Source organism: Lynx canadensis, chromosome C2 (assembly GCF_007474595.2).
Source record: "Lynx canadensis isolate LIC74 chromosome C2, mLynCan4.pri.v2, whole genome shotgun sequence".
In the NCBI taxonomy this organism is placed as follows: domain Eukaryota; kingdom Metazoa; phylum Chordata; class Mammalia; order Carnivora; family Felidae; genus Lynx; species Lynx canadensis.
In genome coordinates this window covers 34442364-34459932 of record NC_044311.2, presented here as the reverse complement: position 1 = coordinate 34459932, position 17569 = coordinate 34442364, and the positions used below count along the sequence as shown (strand labels likewise).

General features: G+C 43.2%; 2 pseudogenes; one reads left to right on the top strand and one right to left on the bottom strand.

The window, feature by feature from the left end:
• Nucleotides 1-460: 460 nt before the first annotated feature.
• Nucleotides 461-1396, bottom strand: LOC116738292 (annotated as a pseudogene).
• Nucleotides 1397-8003: 6607 nt separating this feature from the next.
• LOC116738291 lies at nt 8004-16784 on the top strand (annotated as a pseudogene).
• The last annotated feature ends 785 nt before the right edge of the window (nt 16785-17569 follow it).

Below are 17569 nucleotides of genomic sequence, written 5' to 3'. Positions count from 1 at the left end.
TAAATTTATTTATTTATTTATTTGTTTATGATAGTATTAAAGTATTAAAGTCCAAGAGGTATTGGACTGGACTGGACTGGCCCTTATGTGGTCTCTAGTGCTTGGGAGGAGGCAGAACTGAGTCTCCGGGAATGTGAAAACATTATCTCAAAAAGACAGCAGCAGCTACCGTGTCAAGTTTGACAGCCCAAGCCACACCCAGGGCATACACACAGCTGTGTGTGGTCGGGCTTGGGTTCCAGCTCTTGGGGAAGAACAGGGGGTGAAAACAGCTTTGTGACAACTGAGCAAAGAGGAGCCAGCGTAGAAGGGTCTGGTGGGAGGAAAGGGGAAGGTGAAGGAAGGAATCTTGCTCTCCTTTCTCCTCCTACTTAGTGGCTGAGGCGTGTGACCCCAGCAAGGGGCCAAAGTAGGAGGTACCTACTTGGATCCCATTAGGGAGAGGCCACTCCAGGACTGGTTAACTGGCATTGCCAGGCAGTGGAGTACCAGCCATAAGAATAGAGACAAGCTGTTCCAATTTCTGCACAGCTTGTTTCCCGGCCTCTAGTACTTTCCTCGTGATTGTCTCCTGGCTTTCATAATCCAGGATGACTTCCTTAGTGTTGAGGGAGAAGCCAAAGGCTCAAAGTCCATGGCGCTTTGCAACTAGAACTTCTGGTACTGTGCTCATGCCGACAGCATCTGCCCCCACCCTGCTTCTGCAGCAGGTGAGGCCACAGTCTCATAGGTGGGGCCCGCCACCATCACATACGTGCCTTGTTGAAGCTTTCTCTGCCCCCCCATTTGTTTCCAGGCACCGTGAGCCTTCTGCCTCACATCCCGGTCATAGGCCTCAGACATGACAGGGAAACAAGTTCCAAACCTGTCATCATTGGGCCTTCTGAGAGGGCTCGAACCACAGAAACCAGGTAGGTTGATGTGATGACAGATCAGCATGATGTCTCCAACCTCAAACTTGGAGCTGCATCAGTGATCACCAGGGTATCCACACCCGGAAGGCAGAAAACCCTCACTGGGATTGTCACCTTTGAGAGCAGGTCGACTTCATCCCTGTGGAACCCGCCTGCATCATCACTCAGGATCTGCCATTCAGGAATGCAGACACATGGGTGTTTGGCTGGCACTGTGCTTTGGGGAAAGTTTGGAATCTCACTCTAGTGAAGATCTAGGCCCGAGTCAACTGATTGACCAGACCTCCTAACCCAGGACCACAGATCGCTGCCACTTGAGGCCAGTGCTTGGTGTGGCACAGGGGCCATTTTGCAGTGTTCTGATATTCTTCATATGTAAATCCATTCTCCCTGGTCCCACAGACTCCCTCTCCGGGAGCCTGCCCTTCTATAACTCCGATACACTCTGCTGAGCTGTTGTCGCTGGGTAGGGTGAGGCGCATGGTCGTTCTCTCACCCCTCTTTTTTTTTTTTTCCAAATGTTTATTTATTTACTTTTGAGAGACAGCATGAGTGGGGGAGGGGCAGAGAGAGAGGGAGAAAGAGAAACTCAAGCAGGCTCCCCACTGTCAGCGCAGAGGCGGATGTGGGGCTCAAACTCACGAACCATGAGATCACAACCTGAGCCCAAATCAAGAGTCAGTCCCTTAACTGACTGAGCTACCCAGGTGCCCCGTTATCTCACCCCTCTTAATCAACCTTGTGCTAGGAGTCCTAGTTACTACAATAAGACAAGAAAAGGAAATAAAAGATATGCAGACGGGGGCACCTGGTGGCTTAGTCAGTAGTAGGGCATGCCACTCCTGATCCCAGGGTTGTGAGTTCATGTCCCGTAATGGGCTTAGAGCTTACTTAAAAGAAAAAGAATAAAAAAAGATACGCAGATTGGGAAGGAGTTACAGGGGACACGATTATCTATGTAAAAAATCCCAAAATGACTTCTGGAGTTAATAAACAAATATAGCAAAGTGTTAACTCATATTGATGTAAACAAATGATTAAATAAATAAATGAATAGGGGAGAAGTGATAAATCTCCTATGCAGAAGAATTCCAAATAATTTATGTTAAAGCCGTAAACCGCAGTACTTGTGACTGTGACTTTACTTGGAAAGTCTTCGCAGATGGGATCAAGTTGAGATCACTAGGGTGGGCCCCCATCCAATATAATTGGTATTCTTATAACAGAGGGACACAGACAAAGACAACAGGGGAAGAACACCTGGTGCCAGTGGAAGCAGGCACACTGGAGTGTTACATAACAAACCAAGGAAACCCAAGATTTGCCAGCAGCACCAGAAGCTAGGAGGGGGCACAGATGAACTTCTCTAGAAACTTCAGAGAGATGGGGCGCCTAGGTAGCTCAGTTGGTTGGGCATCCGACTTCAGATCAGGTCATGATCTCACAGTTGGTGGGTTTGAGCCCCATGTTGGGCTCTGTACTGACAGCTCAGAGCCTGGAGCCTGCTTCAGATTCTGTGTCTCCCTCTCTCTCTGCCCCTCCCCCACTCACCCAGGCGCGTGTGCTCTCTCTCTCTCTCTCTCAAAAATAAATAAATAAACATTTAGAAACTTCAGAGAGAACATGGCCTTGCTGACACCTTGATTTCAGACTTCCAGCCCCCAGAACTGTGAGAGAATAAATTTCTGTCATTTTAAGCCACCTAGTTTGTGTTAGTTTGTTACTCAACCCTAGAAATTAATACACCCCCTGAAGGAACCTGAACATAACTCCCTACTCCTCCTTTATGTGTATGTTGGACATAGTGACTTCTTTCTAATGAGAACAGTATGGAAAGAGGGAAAAAGAGTACTTTGACCGTGGAGAAACCTGACCACCTCAGCCAGGGGATTAATGTCAGTATCAACAATGATAACTCATACTGATGGTGTGTACCTTGATATGATATAATGAACATGGGTCTTTTTCTCTGTGGTTGTCTTCCCCGAAACCTATAATGTCAAGCTAACCATGAGAGAAACATTGGAGAAATTCCAATAGAAGAGCATGGTACAAAAGGGACTAGTGCTCCTCAAAATTGTCAAGACCATCAAAACCAAGGAAAGTCTGAGAAACTCTCATAGCCAAGAAGAGCCCAAGGAGATAACACACGGCAATATGGTATCTTGAATGGGATCCTGAATCAGAAAAAGGACATTAGGTAAAAATCAAAATCCATTTAAAGTTTCTGAAAAGACAATAAAACACAAATACTGCCAAAATGTCAATATTCTAAAAAAAAAAATTTGTAAAAGTTAACAGCATTTTTTAAAAGGGGATCAAGTTTATTGTGGTATTTGCTCCAGAAAAATTTATCAATGGATCCTTATACCAGCTCTAGTGGTCACTATAATAGGTCAATTGTTTTCCACTGAAGTTTTGTGTTCTTTGTAGCAAGATTGTTCCAAGTGACTCCTTTACTTGGTGATTGTGGATGAAAAATGAGATCCAGAAAGCCAATCTGGCCAGGTGATCCCTTAGAAATATACAGAAAGAATGAAATCCTGACTAACACAGAGCAGTTGTATATAATCATTTTAGTTAAAAAAATCGTCCTTATAGGGGAAATACTATTTTTTCACTACACATTACATTATGGAAACTAAGGCACGGAGAAATTTAATAATCTTCCCAGATCATATAGCAAGTAAGTGGTCTAGCTGAAATTTGAGTCTAAGTTCCAGACTCTGGATCTAGACACTCTAGCATAGCGTGGGAAGCCAAACTGTAATAGAGAATTTCATGATACTTTATGAAATCAGAAGAAGAGGAAGTCTGAAGGGATGTTTTATGCAAGTCATAATAAACTATCCCAACCCCACAACTTAGTACATTTTTAGAGAAAGCATAGCATAGGGATTCAAAATGTGGGCTCTGGAACCAGGCTGCCAGAGCCCAAATCCCAGCTCTGCCACTATCTTGCTGTATGATCAAGGCAAGTTACTTAGCTTCTGTGGTCAGCACAATAATGTTGTCTCTAAAGATGTCCATGTCCTAATCCCCAGAACCTGGGAATATGTTAGGTTACATAGCAAAGGAGAATTAAAGTTGCAGATGGAATTAAAGGGACTAAAGAACTGACCTTAAGATAAGGAGATTGTCCTGGGTTTCCTGGGGTAGGCCCAATGGGATCACAAAGGTCCTTAAAAGTGGATGAAGTCCCCAGAGAAAAAGAGAAGTGACAATAGAAGCAAGATCGAAGTGATAATGTATGAGAACTCAGTCCACCAATGCTGGCTTTAAAGTCGGAAGGGAGAGGGTGCCTGGGTGGCTCAGTCCATTGAACCTCCGGCTCTTGAGTTCAAGCCCTGTATTGGGCTTTACACTGACAATGCACAGCCTGTTTGGAATTCTTTGTCTACCCTCCCCCCATCTCAAAATGGATAAACTTAAAATAATAATAATAATAAGTAAATAAATAAATAACCAAAGCAAAAAAAAGTTGGAAGGGAACCATGAGCCAAGGGATGCAGGCAGCCTCTAAAAACTGCAAGGAAAGGGCGCCTGGGTGGCTCAGTCTGTTAAGTGTCCTACTTTGGCTCAGATCATGATCTCATGGTTCAAGAGTTCAAGCCCTGCATCCGGCTTTGTGCTGACAGTGCACAGAGCCTGCTTGGGATTCTCTCTCTCTCCCTCTCTCTCTGCCCCTCCCTCACTTGCACTTTATTCTCTCTCTCTCTCTCTCTCTCTCTCTCTGATAAATTAACTTTAAAAAATAATAATAAAATAGAAAAATAAAAGCTGCAAGGAAACAGATTTTTCCTTAAAGACTTCCAGAGGAAAGCAGCCTCACTTACACCTTAATTTCAGTCCAGTGAGACCTGTTTCAAACCTCTGACCTCAAGTATTCTAAGATAAATTTCTATTGTTTTAAGTCACATAGCTTGTGGTGTTTTATTATAGTAGCAGTGGAAAGCTAACGCACCTTCTCCATTTCAGTTTCCTCACTTATAAAATAAATTTTTCTCATTATCTCTATTGTGAAATTAGAAAAGAAAATATAGGGGCACCTTACTGGCTCAGTTGGCAGGGCATGCAACTCTTAATCTCAGAGTGGTGAGTTCAAGTCCCACATTGGGTGTAGAGATAGGAAGGAAGGAAGGAAGGAAGGAAGGAAGGAAGGAAGGAAGGAAGGAAGGAGAGGAAGGAAGGAAGGAGAGGAAGGAAGGAAGGAGAGGAAGGAAGGAAAGGAAGGAAGATAGGAAGGAAGGAAGGAGAGGAAGGAAGGAAGGAAGGAAAAAAGAAAGGAAGGAAGGAGAGGAAGGAAGATGGGAAGGAATGCAGGAAGGAGAAAAGGAAGGAAGGAAGGAAGGAAGGAAGGAAGGAAGGAAGGAGAGGAAGGAAGGAAGGAGAGGAAGGAAGGAAAGGAAGGAAGATAGGAAGGAAGGAAGGAGAGGAAGGAAGGAAGGAAAAAAGAAAGGAAGGAAGGAGAGGAAGGAAGATGGGAAGGAATGCAGGAAGGAGAAAAGGAAGGAAGGAAGGAAGGAAGGAAGGAAGGAAGGAAGGAAGGAAGGAAAAAAAGGAAGGAATGAAGGAAGGAGAAAAGAAAGGAAGGAAAAAAAGGAAGGAAGGAAGGAAGGAGAGGAAGGAAGGAAAAAAGAAAGGAAGGAAGGAAGGAGGAAAAAGAAAGAGTGAGAAAGAGATAAAGAAAATACAGATAGAACCATAAAAGAATGCCCAGCACATAGTAAATTGCTGAAAAATGCTAGAAAAATAGTAAATATAAACAACTGAGGGAAGAAACCACAACAGATGCTAAAAAGATTAAATGAAATGTTGTTCAGTAACAGGATGTTAGAATGGTGACCAAGCGTTACCTCATAGTTTACATACTAAATGCAAAAAGGGGAAGTGTCTTTACAATGGAGAAATATAGCAACCACCATCTAAACTCAGTCTTCAAACATAACATCGCCAGAGGTAAAACAACCTAACACTGATGTCCCTCCTGATAGGAGGCAATGTTAAAGTACATTATCTTTGAAATATTTCTTACCAGAAAAGTTAACCTGAATCTAATCAAGCTGTAGAGCTGACTTTCAGTTGGCAGGAAATACAAAGAATAGAGGAAGAAGTTAAATAACAACACGAAGAAACATCGAGATAAATCCGGAATGTGGGGACACCGTAGAACTGCCCTTGTCTCTTCAAAAATGTTGCATCATAAAATAAAAAAAGGCTGTGAGGGAGTGTTTCTCTCCTCCACAAAGTCGTTCAGGAGACCAGGCCTACCCCATCTGTGATGCTGCCATCACTAACACACCTCCTATAAGGAAGAGAAAGGGGACGTGCAGAATCTTGCGTGGTGGCTTTTAATAGGTCACCTGAAAAAGTGGTACCCATCAGCTTCCACTGGCATTTCTTTGACCATAATTTCACTTGACCCCCACCTAACTGCAGGAGGGTTGGGAAAGTGGCTGGAAGCTTGGAGAAAAGAGGAAATGGGTTCAGGGTGCATCTAGCCAGCCTCCCCACACATATAACACCCTTTTACCCTTCCAGAAGTTCAGGTCTCAGCATGGCCTCTGCCAGGGAATCCTGAGCTGTGCACTCCCTCAGTGCTGAGCGCTTTCTCCATCTGACACGGACCGGTAACCCAGTGTCCTCCTTTCTCTCCTCATCCCCCATAGTCAGTCAGTCTCCAAAGACCAACATCTCCAACCTTACATATCTCTAAACAGCCATCACCTCTCTGACCACAACTGCCAGGGCTCAGTGCATCAGCCCCCCATCTGGCCTCCCTTCATGCAAGGCTCTTGCTCTCAAAGGATTTATATTCTTGTGTAAGGCTGAAAGTGAGCAAATAAATAAAAAGACAAAATAATTTAAGATGATGGTAGGTGGTAGGTACGAAGGAAGCACAGGCTGAAGTGATAAAGAATGACTATCTAGGGGTGGGGGAGAAGAGCTAAATTACACAGGGTGGTCAGTGAAAGCCACCCTGAGGACGTAGCTGTGGCAGATAGCGATACCCAGAATCATCCAGAAGAACACTATTTCCATTCTGTGTAAACCCTGACACTCCCTCTTCAACTCCCTCTTCCATGTTCCCTCCACTTGAAGTTGGACAGGTCTTTTGACTTGCTCAACTAATAAAGTACAGCAGAAGTGATGCTATGTGACTTCTGTCATAAAAGACAATACAGCTGGGGCGCCTGGGTGGCTCAGTTGGTTAAGCGTCCAACTCTTCATTTTGCTCAGGTCATGATCTGAGGGTTTGTGAAATCGAGCCCCATGTCAGGCTCTGCACTGACAGTGTGGAGCCTGCTTGGGATTCTCTCTCCCTCCCCCTCTCTCTGCCCCTCCCCCACTCGTGCATGCTGGAGCTCCGTCTCTCTCCCTCTCTCAAAATAAATAAATAAACTTAGAAAAAAAAAAGTGAAAGACAGCACAGCTTCCATCTAAATCTTTTGGGACACTTCTCTAGAAACCAAGCCACAAGAACAACCAAGGCCCCCCGGGCTTCCATGCTACCCACCATGTGGGTAAGCCATCTTAGAAGCAGATCCCCAGTTCTCTGGTGATTTGCCCCAGCTGATGCTGCTTGGAACAAAAATGCATCTTTCCCATCAAGCCAAGCCCAAATTACAGATATATAAGCAAAATAAATGACTTCTGTTTTGAAGCCACTGAGTTTTGGAAGGTTTCATTATACAGCAATAGTACTGGACTGAGGCCTAAATACTAAGGAGCCAGCCATGAGGAAATCCTCACGGAGCATTTTAAGCATTGCCAACAACAAATCCTGTGGTGCTGAGACAGGAACAAGCTTAGTACGCTGAAGGAACAGACACAGCCGTGGGGCTGAGAGAGAGAGCAGCGCACGTGTGACTGGAGAGAACGGCTGAGCCCACATTGCACAGAGCCTCGCTCACCATGGGAAGAAGTTAGAAACGAATCAAAAGTGCAGTGGGAGTCTTTGGAGCGAAGTGAGAGGGGATTTGTCTCCTCCTTGAAAAGACGGCTCTGGCCGCTGTGAGGAGGGCGGTCTGTAGGCAGACAAGCGTGGAAGCAGGGAGACCAGTTAGCAGACCACTGCACTTGTCCACGATGTCCATAGAGGCAGCAGGCCCTACTGATGGAAATGATAAGAAGTGAGGGAGAAGGAAAAATAAACACAAACTTCTAGGTTTTTCTCTCAAGCAGCCGGGTAAATAACAATGCTACTGGCTGGATGGGAAAGGCTTGGGGAAGAGCAGAGAGGGTAGTGGTGGGGGGAGACTTCCCGTTCCCTCAGGATGTTGGATTTCGATGTGGTTAGAGAAAGAATTCAAGCTGGTTAAATAATTCTCACTAAGCAGTTATGGGCAGGCTAGTACAGAGCTTCTGGGTCTGATGGGAGTGGAAATTCTGATAAGTACTTGGCTTTTCTTAAGAATTCCTTTCTGGTTTTCGTTTGCCTATATAGCTTTAAGAACCTCCATGCAGAGTGTGGTTGTTACAATTGCTGTGGCAAACATCCCAGTTGGAAGCTGAAACACACCCAAAGGAGGAAATTGAACTCAACATGGAGGGGACCCAGCCAGGCACTTTCCCAAACCATACTCCATTAGCCAGTCTGGAGAAGAGCTCCTGAGTGTCCAAGAGGAGGGAACTGGGCTTTAGGTGTTCACTGAAAGAATGACTAAAAAAAGAGGGCAAAGAACAATGAGCTTCTGGAAGGACTCTCAAAGCAGGAAAAGACCTAAGCTGCTAGAAGCAGCTGCTGGATCTCCTATGGGGAGAGGGAGAAGGAGGGGTATGGGTGGCCCCAGAGGAGAAGAAGGGATCCTAGGCCAGGCCACAACTATATGTCTTCCTCACCTTTCCTTCCTTGCCTTTTTCCTTACTTCCTCCCCTTTCTTCTCCAGCCACAGTTGGAGGAGCTTGCCCATTCCATTCAACTCTCTCCTTCCACAGGATGCACCACTCCCAGAGCTGAGAAGGAAGGTTACTCTCTTCACCTGGTCTTCAGCAAAGATCATTCATCCATCTTGGGCTTCTTGGAGATCACATCACAGGATCCCATGTTGGACCGGTCAGCAGAGGGAAGCAGGGTGTTCAGCCAGTCTCTATACAGGCAAAGAATGGGCAATCACGACAGCAGGGACGGGTCACTCAGTGACCTGAGTCCCTTTGCCGATTCCCACTCAGAGTCCCAATTCCACTAACTCCTCTTGTCTGTATTTTTCATGTTTGTTTCAATTTTTTCCCAACTGTCTCCTCCGAGGGCTCACAGTACCTGCTGCCCAAATATTACTTCTTCACTCTCTCTCCAAAATATGGCAAGGGGTCTCAAGAGCCAATGATAACACATACCTGGACATTGCTTCATTTATTCATTCAATAAGTCTAGGGATGCCTGGGTGGTTCAGTCAGTTAAGTGACCGGCTTTGGCTAAGGTCATGGTCTCTCAGTTTGTGAGTTCGAGCCCCACATCAGGCTCAGTGCTGACAGCTCAGAGCCTGGAGCCTGCTTTGGATTCTGTGTCTCCCTCTCTCTTTGCCCCTCTCCTGCCCACACTCTGTCTCTCAAAATAATAAATAAACATTAAAAAAATAAGTCTTTATTGAGCTCCTACCACATAGGATTATTAAAAAGGCTTGACAGTGATCCAAGTGAAAGATAATGGAAACTTGGACCAGTATGGAGGTAATGAAAAGTGGTTGGATGGTAGATATATTTTGAATGGTGGAGCAAACAGGATTCCCTAATGGACTGGACATGAGGTGTGAAGGAAGAAGGGAAGGATGCATGGGGTGCCAGGCTGGCTCAGTCTGTGGAGCATACGACTCTTGAGCTCAGGGTCATGAGTTTGAGCCCCACATTGGCCATAGAATTTACTTAAATAAAAAAAAATTTTTTTTAAAGAAGAAGAGGGGCACCTGGGTGGTTCAGTCTGTCAAGTGTCCGACTCTTGATTTCGGCTCAGGTCATGATCTCACAGTTTGTGAGATGGAGCCCCGTGTTGGGCTCTGCACTGTCAGTGCTTGGGATTCTCTCTCTCTGCCCCTCCCCCCCCCCACTAAATAATCATTTTTTTTAAAAAAGAGGAGAAGGATGCCTCCAAGTTTTTGGCTTACACATCTTTAAGAGGCTATGCCTCTGTATTGCCATTTTCTGCCATAGGAGACTGCAAGACAAGTAAATTGAAAGAAATAAATCAATGGGGACATGTTAAGTTTGAGATGCTTATTTAGACATTCCAGTGGTAATATTCTGATAGCAGTCCAAAGTTCCTGAGAAAGGTCCAGACTATGTAAGTAAAAATTTTCAAAACCTTAGCCTGCCTTTCTCTGTTCATAAGTAAAAAGAAATATTGGAATTAGAGGAGCCTACAGAATCTCAACCAGTAAACATCAGGAAGTATAAGATTAAGCAAGATATCTAGAAATGCTGTGACTAGCATTGCCTGACAGAGTTGGAGAGTCACCTCTCCCAGAGACTAAGTGAGATAATGTATTTAAATAGACTTTAGAGCTTCTAAGCTCCTATACACGTGGGCACCATTACTAAATCTGTCTACAGCAGTCTCCTAACCCATAGAGACTAATGTAGGAATAGTCTTACCCCTGCTAAAATGGAAATCCACCAATGGTCTTTCCAGGTCCCTTCCCTCACAAGGGTAATATGACTATTAAAAACCAAACACCCTTTCCTCTCTCAGTAAACTTTTTTCATCCCTTTACCTGGGCCTATCCCTTTTCCTATTTACAAAATAAAAGCTTCATGCATATTAATGAAAACAAACAGAGGGTAGGGGAAAGGGAGTAGGGAAAAGAGCAAGACCTTATATAGCAATAACCAACCTTAAATTTCTTGTTATGTGTTTTTGGGTTTTTTTTTAATTTGTTGTACAGTGCCTGGATGGCTGTCGGAAAAGCAAGCTTTTTTTTTTTTTTTTTAAATATTTATTTATTTTTGAGAGAGAGAAAGACAGAGCATGGGTGGGAGAGGAGCAGAGAGAGACGGACACAGAATCTGAAACAGGCTCCAGGCTCCCAGCTGTCAGCACAGAGTCTGATGCAGGGCTCAAACCCACGAACCGTGAGACCATGACCTGAGCCAAAGTCTCACGCTTAACCAACTGAGCCACCCAGACGCCCCAGAAAGGCATGCGACTCTTAACCTCAGGGTCATGAGTTCAAGCCACATGTTAGGTATAGAGATTACTAAAGAAAATTCAAAGGGGATGCCTGGGTAGCTCAGTCGGATAACGGTCCAACTTCCGCTCAGGTCATGATCTCACAGTTCATGAGTTCGAGCCCCACATCGGGCTCTCTGCTGTCAGTGCAGAGCCCACTTCAGATCCTCTGTCCCCCTCTCTCTCTGCCTTTCCCTTGCTTGTGTATGCACTCTCATAAAAAATTAATAAATAAATAAATAAATAAATAAATTTGTTGCTTTATTTTGAAATGTTTGCTGTCAGTGTAATTATTGTTCTTTTGTTGATTATTTGTTTTCTCTCTCTAGATGTTTGGGTGGGTTTTTTTTTTTTTTCCATTTGGGTTTTTTTTTTTAAATAGACATTTTTTTAAGAGTAGTTTTAGATTCACAGCAAAATTGAGTGGAAAATACAGAAAGCTCCTATTTACCTCGTATGATATAATGATTTATAAGCAATATGTATTTGGCCATATAGTTCTCAGATATATTTGGTCTTCATAATATATATTTCCCAGATGTATGTATTCTTCCACCATAGTTTCTGAAAACGCTTCAGAGACATAAAAGTGAAATGAGTGTCTTATTATTGAAGGTGACTTTTGGACCCCACCCAAGGGTGGGATCTGATTGCCAGATGGACGCACCAGGTGATTAAACGGTTGTAACTTTCAGTCCCACCCTTTCACAGAGGTGAGAGGAGTTAGCGGTTGATTCAGCCAATGACCAATGACTTAGACAATCATGATTATGTAACGAAACCTTCATAAAAACCCAAGAGGAGAGCTTTTTGGTCTTTTTATTCCAGAGAGCTTTCACACTTAGGGAACCGTATGTTTCCACATACCACCAGGTCAGGCCCCAAGCTCCACAGGGACAGAAGCTCCTTTGTTGGGGAACTTGCTGTATGTATCTCTTCATCTGGTCATTGATTCATATCCTTTATCATATCTTTTTCTGTATCATTTCCTTTAATAGAAAACATAAGTGTTTCCCTGAGTTCTGTGAGCCACTTTAGTAAATTAATCCAGCCTAAGGAGGAGGTTGTTGGAATTTCCAGTGTGTAGCTAGTAGGTCAGAAACACAGGTAATAGTGTGGGGCTTGTGACTGGTGTCTGAAGTGGGAGGTGGGGGCAATCTTGTAGAACTAAACCCTTAACCTATGGAACCTGATGCTATCTCTGGGTCGGTAGTGTCAGAGTTGAGTTAAATTTTTGGACACCCTGCTGGTATCCAAGAATTGCCTGGTGTTTTGTGAGGTGAACCCCTACACATTGGGTCTGAGAATTCTAAAAGACCCCCTGACACCTAAACACAGACTGTCAACATCCTATACCAGAGTGCTACATTTGTGGGGTGCCTAGGCGACCCAGTCAGTTGAGCATCTGACTCTTGATTTTGGCTAAGGTCATAAACCCAGGGTCATGTGATGGAGCCCGGTGTTAGTCTCTGGGCTGACCATGCAGCCTGTTTATGATTCTTTCTCTCTAACAAACTGAGCGTTGCTTGGTGGGGCGGCGGGAAGAGGAAGAGGGAAGGAGAAATTTCAAGATGAGCATTGAGGAGGGCACTTGTTGGGATGAGCACTGGGTGTTATATATAAGTGATGAATCATGGGAACCTACTCCCAAAGCCAAGAGCACACTGTATATATAACACTGTATGTTAGCTAACTTGACAATAAATTATGTTAAAAAAAATTATCTCTCTCTAAAAAAAAAGTATTCTTGACCATTGATACCTTTGTTACAACCAATGAACCTATATTAACATTATCACTCAGAGTAGATTCACTCTTGGTGTTGTACATTCTATGAGTTTGGACAAATGTATAATGCTATGCATCCACCATTATAGGATCATACAGAATAGTTTCACTCTCCTAAAAATCCTGTGCTCCACCTGTTCATCTATCTTCCTCAATAACACCTGCCAGCCACTGATCTTTCCACCATCTCCATGGTTTTCAGAATTTTTTTTGCATTTTTACAGACTCTCATATACTTGGAATCAAACAATATGTGTGTAGCCTTTTCAAGATTGGCTTCTTTCGCATAGTAATACACATTTAAGTTTCCTCCATATCTTTTTATGAGTTAATAGCTTATTTCTTTTTAGCTCTGGATAGTCCACGTATTGATGTAAAATGTTTGTTTACCTGTTAACCTACTCAGTCACTGGTTGTTCTCTGGATGCTTTTAACATCATCTCCCTATCTTTGATCTTCTGCAGTTTCCCTAAAAGAGTGTAAGGTGAATTTATTTAAATTTTTTATTTATATTTATTCCTGGGATTCATTCTAATTTCTGAATCAGAGGATTCATATTTTTCATCAGTTCTGGGAAATTTCTCAGGCACTTTATCTTTGAATAGTGTCTGTTCTCTATTTTCTCCATGCTTTTATTCTAGAAGCCAGTTGTCTACATGTTAGACCTTCTCATTGCATCATTCCTTTTTCCTAACATTTCTTTGTTTCTCTGTATTATGTTCTGAATAATTCCTACAGATCTATCTTCTAGTTTATTAACTTCCTCTTTAATTATATCTAATTTGCTTTTTGACCTGTTCACTTAGTGTTTTAAATACTTCACTCTTTTTTTAAATTTATTTATTTATTTTAAGAAATAGAACGCAAGAGAGGCAGAGAGAGAAGGAGAGAGACAGAATCCCAAGCAGGCTCTGCACTGTCAGCGTGGAGCCCGATGCAGGACTTGAACACATGAACTGTGAGATCATAACCTCAGCTGAAATCAAGAGTTGGACGCTTAACCAACTGAGCCATGCAAGCACCTCAATATTTTACTTATTTTTTATTGAAGTATAGTTGAGATACAATGTTATATTAATTTCGGTGTTTTATATATATTTTTTAACGGTAAAAAACACAGAACATAAAAGCTACCATCCTATCCATTTTTAAGTGTACATTTCAGGAGTATTAAGTATATTTACATTATTGTGCAGCCAGAATCCAGAACTTTTTCATCTTACAAAACTGAAACTCTGTACCCACGAAACAGCAAATCCTCATTTTCCCTTCCCCCTGGTAACCACCATTCAACTTTCTGTTTCTATGAATTTGACTACTTTGTGATTTTTTAAAGATTTTATTTCATTTCATTTCATCCCGTTTCATTTCATTTCATGTCATGTCATTTTATATAATCTCTACACCCAACGTGGAGCTCGAACTTACAACTCCAAGGTCAAAAGTCATACACTCCACTGACTGAGCAGCCCTATGCCCCAAATTTGACTATTCTGGATACCTCATATAAGTGGGATTATACAGTGCACTTGGCTGGCTCACTCAGAGGAGCATGTGACTCTTGATCTCAGGGTTCTGAGTTTGAGCTCCATGTTGGGTATAGAGATTACTAAAAAAATAAAATAAACTTTAGAAAAAAGGGAGATCATACAGTATTTATCTTTTTGCAACTATCTTATTTCAGATAGTATAATGTTCCCAAAGTTCATCCATGTTGTAACATGTAACAGAATTTCTTTTTAAGGTTAATAATATTCCATTGTATGTACATACCAGCTTGTTTATCATTCATTCATCAATGGACACTTGGGTTGCTTCTACATTTTATTTATTGGAAATAATGCTGCTATAAACATGAATGTGAAAATATCTCTTTGGGGTATATCCATGGAAGTCAGATTTCTGGATCATATGGTAACTGCCATACTGTTTTCCACAGCACCTGTAATATTTTACATTCCTACCAACAATACACAAAGCTTCCGGTTTCTCCACTTCCTCATCAACACTTGTTATTTTCTGCATGTAGGGTTGCATAATGTTTGTTTGGGGCAGAATAAAGCACAACTGTCTTGGAACAACAAACATAGACTCCTCAATTTTGAAGTTCCTCATTTTTGAGGGAAGTTTCCAACCACCCTACTGTAGTTGATTGTTCTTTGGCCAACCTGAGATACAGACTGAAAGGGGAGTTTCATGGATGTGTGAAAATAAGGTGCAATAGTGTTTCCCCACAGCTTCTGTAGGTCAGTCCTCAGAGAAATTTGAAAATAGACTTCTGGGACACCTGGGTGGCTCAGTCAGTTAAGCATCTGACTCTTGATTTCAGCTCAGGTCGTGATCTCACAGTTTTGAGATTGAGCCCTGAGTCTGGCTCTATGCCCAGGGTGGAGCCTTCTTAAGATTCTCTCTCTCCCTCTCCGTCTGCTCCTCCCACTAATGTGCATGGGCTCTCTCTCTCTCTCCCTCAAAAGAAGAAAGAAAGAAAGAAAGAAAGAAAGAAAGAAAGAAAGAAGAAAGGAAGGAAGGAAGGAAGGAAGGAAGGAAGGAAAAATAAATGACAATTTTATTTTATTTTATTTTTTGGAGCTCAGAACCCTGGGTTTCACTTCTGGTACTTTGGCTCAGAGGATTTGTGATGTTAGGCAAACTTCCTCCAGGAATTTTCTTTTTCAGGGAATACAGCTAACTCATCTCTGGCTCCAAGGCTGGCACAATGGCTGTCACAGTTCTCTGAATGTTTGTTCTTGCTTATCTGTGCATTGTTTTGTTTTATTTTTTAATTGTCTTTATAGAACAGTGAAAAATCCACCTTTATGGGAAGTCTTTGCATTTCTATGTGGTTCTTTGCACTACGGCAAGCTAGACAGAAACATGACTCTGTGATTCCCACTCAGGGAAATATGTGGAAATGAAATGACTCTTGCCATGGCAGCGAGACCACTGGGTGGGAAGAAAGGTGTACATGGCACCAGTGATGAGGTTTTGGGGTGATGGTGGGGTGGTCCGGAGCTGATGCCCAATAAAGAATTCTTGAAGACATCTTTGGTACAAAGAGGTGATTTTAGGGGCGCCTGGGTGGCGCAGTCGGTTAAGCGTCCGACTTCAGCCAGGTCACGATCTCGCGGTCCGTGAGTTCGAGCCCCGCATCGGGCTCTGGGCTGATGGCTCAGAGCCTGGAGCCTGTTTCCGATGCTGTGTCTCCCTCTCTCTCTGCCCCTCCCCCGTTCATGCTCTGTCTCTCTCTGTCCCAAAAATAAATAAACGTTGAAAAAAAAAAATTTAAAAAAAAAAAAACAAAGAGGTGATTTTAGAGTTCCCCAGCTCTGGCTGCTCCCTGGTCCCTGTCGCAACCACAGCTGAAGAACAACCACAGTTCGAATTGTTCACGAAGGCTGGCAGTGATGGGGCCAAGACTGGGAACTGCGCCTTCGCCAGAGACTGTTCAAGGGAGTCCCCTTCAACGTCACCACTGTTGACACGAAAAGGCTGACTGAAACAATACAGAAGATGTCCCAGGAGGGTAGCTCCCAGTCCTGCCATATGGCACCGAAGTGCACACAGACACCAACAAGACTGAGGAGTTTTTGGAGGTGGTGCTGTGCCCTCCCAGGTACCCCAAGCTGGCAGCTCTGAACCCTGGATCCAACACGGCTGGACTGGACATATTTGCCAGATTTTCTGCTTACATCGAGAATTCCAACCCAGCACTCAATGAAAATTTGGAGAAGGGGCTCCTGAAAGCCCTGAAAGAGATATTAGGCAATACCTTGGGGACCTCTAAAGCTAGGACGGTCCTTCAGAACTGTCCCAAATTAAGGCAAAGGGGCATGTGTTTGTACTGCATATTTACTAGTCATTGGATGCCACCTGTCGCCAGGGAGGGGCTTAAAATTGGCAAAGCAGCTACATGCAACTGAAAGCAGCTCTCTGTATAAGCTGTCAGCAGACAACATTCCTGGCAACTGTCTGAAGTGCCTTGTCCTAAAGAAAAGCACGTGGATAACATCCCACAGTATCCAATACACCCTTATACTCCTATTCCCTTCTCCAGAAACAAAAACCATGACCTGTGTGTCTCTCTCCAGATCTATGTTTTTAAAGTCATTTGCATATATATTTTCATATACACGTGTATATGTACAGAGCTTTTCTTTTTTTACTTCAAATGATTCATAAGAGGGGTGCCTGGGTGGCTCAGTCGGTTGAGTGTCCGACTTCGGCTCAGGTCATGATCTCACGGTCCGTGAGTTCAAGCCCCGCGTCGGGCTCTGTGCTGACAGCTCAGAGCCTTGAGATTGTTTCGGATTCTGTGTCTCCCTGTCTCTGACCCTCCCCTGTTCATGCTCTGTCTCTCTCTGTCTCAAAAATAAATAAACGTTACCAAAAAAAATTTTTTTTTAATGATTCATAAGACATGCATCGTTCTATTGCTTTGTTCACTTGTGTTGGAGATCTTTCCATTCAGGTACAAATAACTCTCTCTTTTGTTAACAACTGCATAATATCCCATATTGCGGATGTCCAATTTCATCAAATGCTTTTTTGACATCTATTGGAGTGATCGTATAGTCATCCTCAAGTTTATCTGACTCTCAAGATTGTTTGAATTGAAAATGCATGAGCACAGCAAAGAACATTTCATTTTATTTTATTATTTTTTTCAGTAAACTCTACGCCCAGTGTGAGGCTCAAGCTTACAACA